The sequence below is a fragment of the Gadus macrocephalus genome, chromosome 14, assembly GCF_031168955.1.
Source record: "Gadus macrocephalus chromosome 14, ASM3116895v1".
Taxonomy (NCBI): Eukaryota; Metazoa; Chordata; class Actinopteri; order Gadiformes; family Gadidae; genus Gadus; species Gadus macrocephalus.
In genome coordinates this window covers 20,378,275-20,390,894 of record NC_082395.1, presented here as the reverse complement: position 1 = coordinate 20,390,894, position 12,620 = coordinate 20,378,275, and the positions used below count along the sequence as shown (strand labels likewise).

At 43.0% G+C, this 12,620-nt stretch overlaps 1 protein-coding gene and 1 long non-coding RNA gene across 5 annotated transcripts in view; one reads left to right on the top strand and one right to left on the bottom strand.

Annotated features, from left to right (window-relative positions):
* The window catches only part of LOC132471491 (uncharacterized), a 152,422-nt gene that overhangs the window by 73,155 nt on the left and 66,647 nt on the right, over positions 1-12,620 (top strand). The window contains exons 3-4 of one of the 2 annotated variants that reach the window (XR_009528848.1): positions 2,236-2,352; positions 6,543-6,761. This is a non-coding gene — a long non-coding RNA (uncharacterized LOC132471491). Of the gene's footprint in view, positions 1-2,235; positions 2,353-6,542; positions 6,762-12,620 lie in introns of those variants that run through there. The other variant, XR_009528849.1, reaches the window with a different exon arrangement.
* The window catches only part of insyn1 (inhibitory synaptic factor 1), a 40,151-nt gene that overhangs the window by 21,113 nt on the left and 6,418 nt on the right, over positions 1-12,620 (bottom strand). The window lies entirely within an intron of this gene.

Here is a 12,620-nt window from a genome sequence, read left to right as displayed (position 1 = left end):
TATACAGCTATGGGCTGTCAGGAAGATTTTACAGCAGGTTCTCTGGGGCATAATTCACCGCCGGAGAAAAGGGAAAAGAGTCTCCGTGGTTTCAAGCGGCGGAGCTTGCGTGAGGATTATTCCGTGGCAGCTTCGTACCGCGCCGTTCATCAGACGACTTGTTATTTCTAAATGGAAGTGCTGCGCCAGGGTTTGAGATCCCTCCTCTGTGTTCGCATCCAGAGTGTTCGTCACCCAGGAGAAGTCAAACAGTTTGGCCGTAATCCTCCAAGCGTGAAGCACTCGTGGTGACTGCTACTGCGATGAGCTCACGGGGGGGGGGGGGGGGGGGGGGGATGATGTGTGTGTGGGAGGTGGTGAGAGCTCTGGTTGATGATGTGGTTATGAGTGTCAGCCATGTATTTTTTTCTCTTCTCTAATGCTATTCTTTCTTAATGGCTTAATGCCCCGTTAAAGATTTAACGCCTGTGGCAAGCCTTTCATTATTGTCCCTTTTTTAAACATTTGTGTTCACATGTATTAATGAATCAGGCAGAATAAGCTTTGCCGTTTGTGTAAATGTTATCCCCGTAAAAGGCGTGTACAAAAGTAAAACAAATACCCAAAACATATTTTGGTTATTAGAATGGTGTGTTTGGAAAGAAGCGTTCAATGGATGTTCACTACTGATAATTCTTTCTAATTCCTAATCCTTGTTATAAACCGTGTAAAGATATCTAGAACACAAAACCCACAATTTATTATCTGCTTCATTAACCATGGGAAATATTTGATTCTATTAAGAAATATACCAGTAATCAAAAGGGCTCGGCAATAAACATTATGTCCAAGCAATTAATCAATTTCTGCATGCTTAAAAAACCTTTGATGATGGTTTGGAAGCTGTACATTTTGTACAGGCCTTTGCTCTCTCGGTTTAAACTAATGCATCACTGTTTACACTCATACTTTGACCTTTGCCCTCATCCATATCACTTTACCCTCATACATATCATCTCATGTTGCAGTCTTCTATACAAATTTACATTTTCACATATCACTAAACACTAGTGATGGGTTGGTCGCGAACGATTCGGTCAGAACGAACGAATCCCGAAGGTGAACGACGAGAACTGATTCCCAAAACAAGAGAACTGATTATTTTTTCTTTTTTTTTAAACATATAACAAAAATATGGTCATGTAAATAAAATATACAAACTAACCCCCCACAACCTTATATTGATTGAGTCTAAAACGTTCTCATCGATTCAGCCAATGAGAGCAGCCGCTAACAAATGATAAGGCAACACCACATAAGTTAACTAACGATCGCTGTAGGCTTCAATATCATGCAAGCACTTAATTTTTTATTTTGTTCTACATCACAATTGCATGCTTTAATAAAGTATTGTTTTTACCTACCATTACGAGTCTCGTTTAGTCTATTTGCTAACGTGCTTCACTGCTTATTAGCGCTACTTGGAAGACGCCATTAATTATTACCCCATTATGTATTAAGGATATTTATGAAATGTGCTTATGAAATGTGTATGTGCTTTATATATATATATGCTTATTATTTACACTTAACCTGGGTAATTTTGCCAGAACATTAGAAAGTAATAGGCTACATGCATGTTGATTAACATTTATTCCATAATTTCCGATTCCCTGGCAAATTGTGTAACAGCCCATCTGACTTAACGAACGAATCAAACAAATTAATCAAACTAACGAATCGTGATAGTGAACGGGACTGAAAGAACTGATTCCCGGAAAATAATCGTTTTGCCCATCCCTACTAAACACTTGCATATCATGTTGAACTCTTACACGTACATTTACACTCGTATCACTTTACACTCTCACATATCACTTTACACTAACACACATCACTTTACACTCATGCATACCACTTTATCCTCATACATATCACTTCACACTCTCATATCGCTATGCACTCTCATATCACTATACACTCTCATATCACGGTACAATCTTACACACCTCTTTACTCTCTCATGTCACTTTACCGTCTAACATATTACTTTACACTATTAAATATCGCTTTACACTCTTACATATCACTTTACACATTTACATATAACTACACTCTTAAGCAGGGTGCCATGTTCGTATTCACTCGAGTGCGAGTCTCTCTCTCTAATTGCCTTACCACTAACAGTGATGTTAAGATTCAAATTCAACATATGGTTTGAAATAATTGATTATTTATTTTTACTCCTTAACCCAGGTGGTCCCAACGTTTGGTGGTGGGCCTTATATTCTCCTTATTCACGATGAAGAGGATATGGTCCAACCCCTCATCAATCTGTCAGTCATCAGTCGGGAACAGCTCTCACATCACAAGGTAAGGTTCACTTTCGCCCCAGACCACTTTTGGAATTATTTTATTTCCCACATCTGTTCAAAGTTCTGCCCCTTGTATCAGAGGCTAGAGGCTCGGGGGGTGCACAAGGAGCCCTGCCTCCAGGTGTCTGGGAGGTGTTACATCTGCTCAGACCCTCCGTCCCGCTGCAGATCCCCTCTCCCGAGGAGTGCCAATAACATTTCAAATGCAGGTGTCGAATAACAAAAGTCTAGATTAATGTCCTTCCACTTTGCCACCGGCATCCATTACAGGGAGTGGGTGGCTGGGTGGGGGTGTCGCTCTCTATGAGACTGCCATTCACGGCTACGCAAAGGGCTAAAGATCAAGCTATCTGCTTGAGTACAGCACTGCGGGTGTTCGAACCCGCACACTTCACGTCTGTCGCTTTTCATTCCACTGCTAGTGTGACACCGACACCTCGACTAACCACATTAATGACAAAATAGAATGTTAAAAGCAGCCTTGAAGTCGCAATGTATAAGATTGAGATTGAGGATGAACTAATCTAGTCTTGTGGCTGCACAACTGTATGTCGTGAACTTGGGTTGTATGTCGTTGCTGGGGCTTTTGTGAGTGTCGATAGTATGATTCTTGTCAACAAAGAGAGAGGCCAGCATTTCTCATTTTCGGACTATGTGAGTTATAGCATGGGATTTTATTTATTACAATGTTGAAATTAAAGCATTAATTACAGATATGTCAATGTAATTTTAAGCTACAAGCCCTTTTGTTTTGTTTACCAGCTTGGACAGTTACTATGAACAGGTAAGAGAGTGTGAGCCATTAAAACCCCTTTGAGATTAGTATCCGTTTCTGGGCATAATTAAAGCAGGGATTTCCATGACAGCTTTTGTGTTTTGTGTCTGTGGACTGTAGCATCCCAACTCCTGTTCACGGACAGGGCTGTTATGACTAGAGTGCACTATCGCTATTGATGCCAAGGTAAAATTAGACTCTCACCACCCAATTAGCATCTATTTAGGTCACAGCGGACGTCTTGGGCTGAATGTAGACTAACTAGGCTATTTTTGTGCGTAATAAATGATATTGCTTCTGATACATATATAGTAGGAGTGTTAAGAAAAAAAAAGCTTTTTGGTTGGAAATTCGATAAAAAAAAAAAATCAATCGAACAAAAGAGAAATTATGGGGACCTGTGTCTCAATTTGTGGTTGGTCGGTATTCTAGTCTTCTCAGTGCTCGTTCAGTCGGGACAGATGTTAAATAGATCAACCCATCTTTGCATGGTATTATAATTTTCTTATGACTCCCAATCATGGAATGACAGGCTGCACCGGTGGCCCTCTGGGGTTCATGCACCCGCACGAGCAAAACACTCCACGCCAGGGCATGCAGGGAAAACACTGCCGTCTGCAGCCAATGAGATAAGCCCTTTTCTCTCAATTCAGTCATCCCCCCCCCCCACACCGCCTTCTATCTATCATTATAACCTCTCCCTCCTGCTCCAATCCATCTTCCCAGCAATGTATTTTCTGATTGCTTGCCTCACCTATATTTGTAAGGTTGCCTAACATGGACTTATGTGAATATTTATATTTAGGCTGTTGCAGAAATAGGGGGCCCCCAGGCGGCCCTCTTTCTCCTCATTGTTTTGCGCTGACTAGAGTGTCCACATCCAAACACGCCACGGAAGAACCGTCTGTGTTTACCCTTGCCTGCCTCAGAAAATCCTTACGGTGGACAAACCTCTCCATCAAGCATGCCCTCTATGCCAAAGCGAACAGCTGATTCTGAGAGTTATAATTCTGGCTGTGGCCTTGATAGACAAAATTGAGGTCACCGATGCTTGCTCCGCTCCAACACCTCCTCTCCTTTCCTGTCCTCGTTCAACCTAGTGTTGCACAGTAAACCGCTAGCAAGGTTTCGCAGTAACCTGCAGCAACCTGCAGCTTGATTTTTTTTGCAATACCCTGCTGTTAAAAATGGTCCTTTACCCCTTTTCATTGGCACCGGTACTTATCAATGACTGTGTTTTAGGTTGTGTTTTAGCCGTATATTTTCTGTGAGTTCTGTCGAGGTGCGACAGCAGGTGTGTGTGTGTGTGTGTGTGTGTGTGTGTGTGTGTGTGTGTGTGTGTGTGTGTGTGTGTGTGTGTGTGTGTGTGTGTGTGTGTGTGTGTGTGTGTGTGTGTGTGTGTGAGTCTGTTCATCGCTCTGTTTCCACTCCCTATAGGCAAAGTGGGCGTGCCAATTGTATTTTTCTCTCATATTCATGCTAGCTTTCAAGGGAGAACAGGAGGCATGGTTGCGTGTTACTCTTTAAACTGAGCGCACGTGCCATAGTGATATAGCCTGCCTATAATTTCATTAAATCATCCAACATCGGGGTGGAAGATATCTAAAATAAATCACTCACAAATCAGCGATATGATTACGGTTGTTGCTTGCCACAATTCAAAGTAGTCCTCGCTGTCAAACTACTAACTAATTATTTGCAAAAGTCTCCTAAAATTCAAAATTTTAGACATGTTTGATGAAAAAACACTTGATATTCGTTGATATTCTCAACGTCAGAATATTACTTTTAAGACACATTTCACTGCAAAACACCAGATATTTTATAGGGCCCTTGATCCCGAATGTGCACTTCATGGTGATGAAGCTCAAACCCAGGATTTTTCTCCTGCATGTTACAGAAGTGCACTAAAGTAGCCTGAACACAAAATTGCTCAAAACATCAACCTAATATTGAATTTTACTTTGGAATAGTCAAGTATCTGTATCGTATCGAGATAATAATGCAGGTATAGCATCAAACCATTTTGGCATCAAAATCACTCAAACCATCTCTTAAAGTTAACCCATGGTCAGAATCGAAATTGATCCTTCTGACAATTTTGTGATCTGTATTTCATCCATTGTGAATCGGCAGTGATGTCATGTTGCAGTCATATTTATTTTACATATTTATATTTGATAGAAATTCAATACAAAGTGGCCTTGACTCATAGGGGAGATGGACCATATGTTCGAAACCTATAGTGGTAATTTCAGCGAGCCATAAAGCCTTCCTACACAATTGATGGAAATGGCTAAGAAGTGACTCACGGTAACTCATTATTTTACCCCTTTCAACCTTAAACAGCCTTCAATGGCTTCTGCTCTCTCTCTTTCTGTGGTATCTCCATCAACAATCTCATTTCCACTGAATAATCTGTGCTCGCTCGCTGTAAGCCGCCACACAGTGAGTCACACGGTTGAACTGAGGACAGCGGTGCGGATGACATTCTCCTCAGTCATCAACCTTCTCCTTCTCTTCCCCACCACTCACTCTCAGACCAGCTGTGTGTGTGTGTGTGTGTGTGTGTGTGTGTGTGTGTGTGTGTGTGTGTGTGTGTGTGTGTGTGTGTGTGTGTGTGTGTGTGTGTGTGTGTGTGTGTGTGTGTGTGTGTGCGCGCTTTGCCTGTGAGTGTGCCGTGCATGGTTCAGAGTGAGCATTTAATTCCGCAAAAGTGTTTTTCTTTTTTTTTTTCTCCACATAATGCTATTCCATGAAGCAAGCTCGCTTTGAGTGTGAGAAAAGCGCTATACAAATACAATGTATTACTATTATCAATAATTGAAAAAAATGTGGTGGTATATTATCGACGCATACGATGCATCATCCAAACGTTGTGACTTCTCCACGGTCATCATGGATGCTAATTATGATGCCCAATCATCTGGGTAGTACAGTCTGCAGTTCTGGAGTACCTGCCAGCTTTTGGGATTGGTGAATCATGCGTGTAAAATCCATTACAATTACCATTACAAAATGCCAATCACAAGTCCAACAAAATGCACTGAGAGAGACGCTCCAACATTATCATAAATAGGAGCCCTGCTACTTTCGAGTCTTTACTCCGTGCCCTCTATTTGCCTGGGCGTCATCGCCATATTATACTCTGCCGAGTGTGGGTGCAAACAGGCAGCCACACAGGTGACTGCACAGGTGACAAAGAATATTAATCATCCCAACAGTTTGTTGACATGTTTGGGTCGCTGTCTGCTCTTAAGTGCGTGTCTGAATAATTACCCTGTCCCCTCACGCGAGCCTCTCTCAACTTAGCCTGCCCTGCGCTGCAGAGTGCACGGCCCCGAGCTTGACAATGACAGACGTGGCAGCCATCCATGCCAAGCCAGGTGACCGACTATGAACTGACATTTCAGGAGAACGCCCGAGAGAGCGACGAGAGAGACGGACAGACGGGGAGTGTCTGGATAAGATACAAGCCAAAAAGCAAACGTGAAGACTTCTTTTCTTTGTAGAACTGTGTTGGCCGCTTCCTCAAATGTATGGTTTCCTTTATAAATCTGATCTGGCTACTCTGATCGCATTACTGCTGTCTTATCAGTGTGCTATGATATAATAAATGCAGAATAATGTCATCCACTTGAAACGGCCTCACAATCAAATTCCTCCCTGTCTGAAAAAAACCTCTCCTTGTTGGTTTGATCAGAGAGCCTTTGAACTTTAACTGACGACGGAGAGTTTGGGAATTTAAGATTTTTAGCTTGATGAGTGTTCATTGGGCTCCGTTTAGGCATTGCAGGTTTTGTTCAAGAGCGAGTTTAGACACGGAGTAGTAAATTATATCATGGAATCCTATGGCTACCATAACGTAAAGTCCTTATTTACATTTAAATTGCAAATGGCCCTGCTTGGCATTAGTTATGTAATTGATTTCAAAAGCTACATCAAAAGCTACAGAGCCCTTCTGGGATCAGAATACATCATGATTGCTAAACACAAATGTTTTTCCAGAAACAGTTGTATGTAATGATTTCGGCCAACCAACTCAATGGGACACTGGCTTGGTTTAATGTCATTACGGACCATGGGTGAGACTACATGAGGGGTTATGATGTCTTATATACAAAAATGGTGATTAACCAAACAATGGTGATGCTGCATACCTAGTCAAGACCCGCTGCTAAAGCCAGCCAAAGGCATTAAAAATGGACCACAAATTCCTGAGCACAAGACTGTTAAACCACGAGTATTTCACAAGGTTACCTTCAGAAATGTCAAGGATTAAAATGGCATCGTAAGAAAATAGAAATTTGACAGCACTTCATCCTTCGAAATAAAACCAATCTTTAGAACAAAGGCAATGAATGGGTAAGGACAAATCAAAGCCTGATGTGGGATAGGCCCATTCATTTGAATGGCAGCGTTTACCGTTTGCACGCTCATTTGAAACACCTACTTGCCAAGCGTTTGCTACTGTTGACTGCTGTGTGCCGTATGCTCCCACACGGTAATGTGATGTAGCTGTATTCTGGGGGGTACCGTGTGCTTAGATGAATGCCATTTCTCACACCATTAGCTTCAACATACTGGTTTTATTCACAGCGCACAGATAGACCCAAACAATCCTAAACACGCCCACAAGCCCCATTTCAACAATTGATCTAAAGTGTTCCGCCCAGTCTGTCAGTGCGGCATGCAGCGGTAGGAACCATTAACTCCATCTTCCCTCCACCGCTCCACTCTTCCTCTCAACGTCTATTTCACCGTGTCCTTTCTTTTTTGCCATTTCCCCAAAAAGATTTGGCATAACTCTTGCCAATCATTTTCTTTCGAAAAACCTTAAGAATTCACCGTTTGAGGATTCGCCTGACAATCTCTTTGTCTGCTTTTCACCCTCCCAAAAGTGTGTGTAAAACGTGTAAAAGAAATAGCGGCACACATTTTGTCTTGTTTTTCAACCACCTAATATGATCGTTAATGAGCTCATACAATAATAGCTAATAACAAAGGGAAATCAGTGAGGGAAACCCAATGTGCCGACTCCTTCGGCCTGGTTCGCTCCAAACGTCCTCATTAAAGCGTGTTCTGAGTGTGATGGTGCTGGGAGGCAGACGTTTGGAGGGCCGGATAATCCAGTGGGTTTTCCAGGCATGATGGGCCAGTCGATACGCCGCGCCCGCTCCCTAAATAAGCCGTAGAGCCGGGTAAAAGAGACTCCGGGGAATGCTTTTCCTGGTGGGCTTTTTCTTCCTGCCTCGACGCTCAAGGTTAGACGTTGGTGATGGCGGGGGGGCGGGGGGGGGTTGTCTTTACCTCTTTACAATACCTCCCCTCCCTCCTCTCCTTCTCTCCCTTCTCAGGGCTCTTCCAAGTCCACTGGTAGGATTATAGACGGCCAAATCAAATTGCCCGTAAAATATTTTCTCCTCAACTAATTAATAATTTCATGTATTTAAGATTTTGAACAGAATGTCCAGAAGAGAACACGGCAGATCCGAAATGTTCCAATCATATCGGTTCAGAAAACGAATACAACTGCGTTCCCACTTTGCTACTGCCGTGGCATAATTACACCAAGAGGAAAAAATAAAACATATCAGCCTTTCCACTGCCAGGAATAATGAATGTGTAATTCAGTTTTTCGAGTGGACAGCATGTATATTCTGCTGAGTTTAAGGCAACCACTCAGGTGCATATCTGACGTGGTGGTGTTGAACTTGCAAAGGAATACATTTGTCCCTAGGAGCTGGGGACTTTCGCTTCTGTGTGCGTGTGTGCAAACACCGTTAGGGGTACATCAGCGAGTTTAATTAAGGGATTTCTTTTCGGCACACAAAACGTCAGCCCGAAGGAGGAATACATTGGCAGACACAGCAAGGGGGCACTTGTCAGTTCTTTATAATTGTGATTATAACGCAGTGGCACCTATTGGGTGCGGTGTGTCTGATATCGTGTCTAATCATGCCCTTACGAGTATCATAGTGTTAGGCTAACCCCTTAGAGCCGTGGTCACGTGAAGGTAAAGCTGTTCCGAGGTGTTTACAGGTTTGAGCCTGGGCCAAACCCCGCCCTTAATCTGACCTCAATGGGTTTCCAAGTGGTCCGCTGGCGATGGCGGCATCGCTAGGGGCGACCAGTGGGCTGTGGCAGACTGGGCAGGCAACGTTCGATAACTGACAGCCAAGTGAAAATGGTTGCTTTCTGGGAAATGGTCCATTCTGTCACAGCTCTGTAAGTGATTGTTATTTCTGATTGGGAGCACTCGACTGAAAAAAACGATAAAAAACAGAAGGCATCCCAGCCACCCACAGAGCTTCTGTGATGGCGATTAATTCATAGTAAAAAAATGTAATTGCGTTTAATAATTGGATTGTGCTATATTTGGTGCATCCTGCGTAGCCACTTAGCATTCAGCGATTATTTTGGGGAATTTCTCAGTTCACATGGTTACGGTGCAAAAACATGTACCCTAAAACAAAACTTCTCCAATGGGCATTTAAAACATGCACGCAATTCAATAATGTATTTTCCATATTCAAATATTGAGGGAAATACTCGCTTTTGACTTGAGATTTGAACCTCAATGGTCCACATCTCACATGAAAACAAAGCGGGGGTACGACCGTATTTGGTGGTGTTAAGGTGTGCGTTCTCACTCCAGACCTGACCGGATTCTGAACAGATCCGAAGACGCACTCACTTGCTCGGTCGTCGCACGACTGGCTTTTCGATAGCTTATCTGGGGTCCACAAAAGTCCAACAATGCCACAGTCAAGCACGCCTCAGAAATCAAAGTGCACTATGAGAGAGCGTTTCTAATCAAATCATTTACATTGCGGTTTTCCATAACAGACATCCAGACATCACTTTCGGCACAAATGCCTTGAATTGAAGACCGGGTTAATGGGATCGGAGTTGGTATTCGGCGGTGAATAGAAACCAAATCAGCCTATTTCCTCAACCGCAGCTGCTGGGAGGACTGTGAATAGCTGCAACTTTAAGTAAAGATTATTCCTCCCTGTATCCATTGGTGGGCTAAGCTGATGCCACCCAAAGTGGACCATTTGTTCCAGAGGCAGACGAAGGGATAAGAAGAGCCGGTCCTACTTCCGCTGGTCCAACACCTTGTAGATCGTTCTCCACATTGGTCTCAATGTTTTTTTTAATTCAGTTTGAGTATGATATGCCATTTTGGATCTCAAGGGCACCCTCTCTCTCTCTCCCCTTTCACTTACCCGGTGCGTTTGTACACCAATTGTGGCTTTCCAAAAATTCAGCCTAGTCAATGGAAGAAGAAGGAGGGATTTGCTCTCTAATCCTTCGTGAAAAAGGGAGCACTTTGAACGATTCCCCGGTTTTATCTGCTGCTGCTCTTCCGCTGTATCTTATGATGGGGCGGGGGGTTGAGGGAGTTAAGCGTGACCAGGAAGCGGAGTGCCCCGTGCTAAAGAACAACTAGGATGAGGCAGAGATTGCGCAGACAGCGGCCGCATGCCCGTCGCACACTTGAGCGATAGAGGCCAGCGTCGCGGACAAACTGTTCCCTGCCACTGATAATTGCTCTTTGTGCTTCAAGCTTTAATTGTGTCCGTGCTGGCGACGGTAGACTTTCTGTGTTTGTGTAGGGGGGTGTGTGTGTGTGTGTGTGTGTGTGTGTGTGTGCGTGTGCGTGTGCACGCTCATCCCTCTGAGCCGTGAGCGTTGACGCGCTGCGACCATCGACGCGCTTCCCGTTATGAGTCCTCATAAAGACTCGACACTCGAGAGGATAACGGCTCCCTGTACCCTTTGACTTCCATATATATACTGTGTATATGTATATATATATACATACATACATACATACATACATACACACACACACAAAGATGTGCTTCCCTATCCCCCCTAGTTTCATTATTTATATATTTTTTCACTCTATTTCATTGTCCTTTCCGCTTCATTTATTGCCTTCAATTGGCCACTCTTGTATCTCCCTGATAACCAGTGTTTGGGGGTAGGGTGGGGATGTGTGCTGTGTTTCCCCATCTGTTCCCTGCTTGCTGTTTTATTAGTTGTTGTTTATTAAAATACTTTCACAAAGTGCTCGGTGCGGTGATCAGTAGCAGGTGTTTTGGCCGTATTTGTTGTGGCGTCGTCCGTGCTCCTCCTCCTGGTTCGTGGTTCCCGGAACGCGGAGGCAAGTGTTGATATGATACCAGAATGAATTACTTCCTTCCCAGCTGCCTCGGCTGCCAGCCTTCGATGCCTAGCAGATCGACTATCAGCGTACGAACCATCTGAGTCATAACCCCCCAGATCCCACCCGATTCATCTCTCCGTAAACACGCCGTCTTCACGAGAGACCGTGCGTGTGCTTAAATGCAAAATTTGGGATTTGACATTGAAGAGAAGATTCTATCTGTGATTGGGAGGAGCTGTTTCATGATGCGTGGATGACGGGTTTAGATCTTGTACACAATCACACAATCATCGCAACAGCCATGTACACAATCTGTACTCTTTTCAATGTGTTTTCAATCGTTGGCTTTGCGCTGAGAGTCATGTTTGATTCAAGCAACTAGCTCGCCATAATGAGTAACTGCTATCTTTATGTTGTTTTGAAAAGCTTGAATAAGAAACCCTGGCCTTGTGAAAACCTTGTGCTTCCTTGTATCACAAATGTGGGTAACGTGGCAGACCTTATTCAGCGTGTTTCTCTTTTTGTTGAGCAGCCAGCCAGATGAAGAATTTAGACAGCTTAAGGATTTTGAAATGATTAGAAATTGTTTAACTGCCAATGGATGTAATGGTGTGTTCAAGAGGGCATCACAAACAACACAAATGAGCCTGTTTATTTCAATCAACATTGAATATTTTACTGACCAGATGTGCACCCAAATATTCCTCATTCTCATCTGGAACTTTAAAACAATATTGAATCATTAATTTCCTAAATTCATCAGTCTCTACATAATCAGATCAGGGGGACGAATATAGTGGTGAGGGTGTTTGATATCCAGCCGAAAGGTACCGGAATCAAATATTGAGCCCCAATGTACATCATCATAGACGTCCTATGATGTATAACCCCCTCTTAACTCATCAATGGGCTAGGAGAAGACCCCAAAAGATGAAGATAATGATCGAGTAATATATATATTTTTTAAGTATTTAAAGTATAAATACAAATATTTATAAAAAAAACGACACCCAAGCTCAATTATTGTAATGCCAAGATTGCTATTGTCATTGTTATTATTTCAAGATCCCCTGAGAGCACTGAAAATGTTGACTGGAAATCTAGGCCTTAGATAAAAATTATCCATTTATCCATGATCCCAGCTTATAACAAACCATCGACATAGGTAGACCTCCACTAAAGACAGGAATAAATGTTTGCTCAGGAGTGGACTATGCGACACATGAACTGTAAACAGGAGTTGGTTAATGCCTTGTTAACACAACTACAACAACAAAATCAGCGGATCATGAGAGACAGATTTCAATATTTA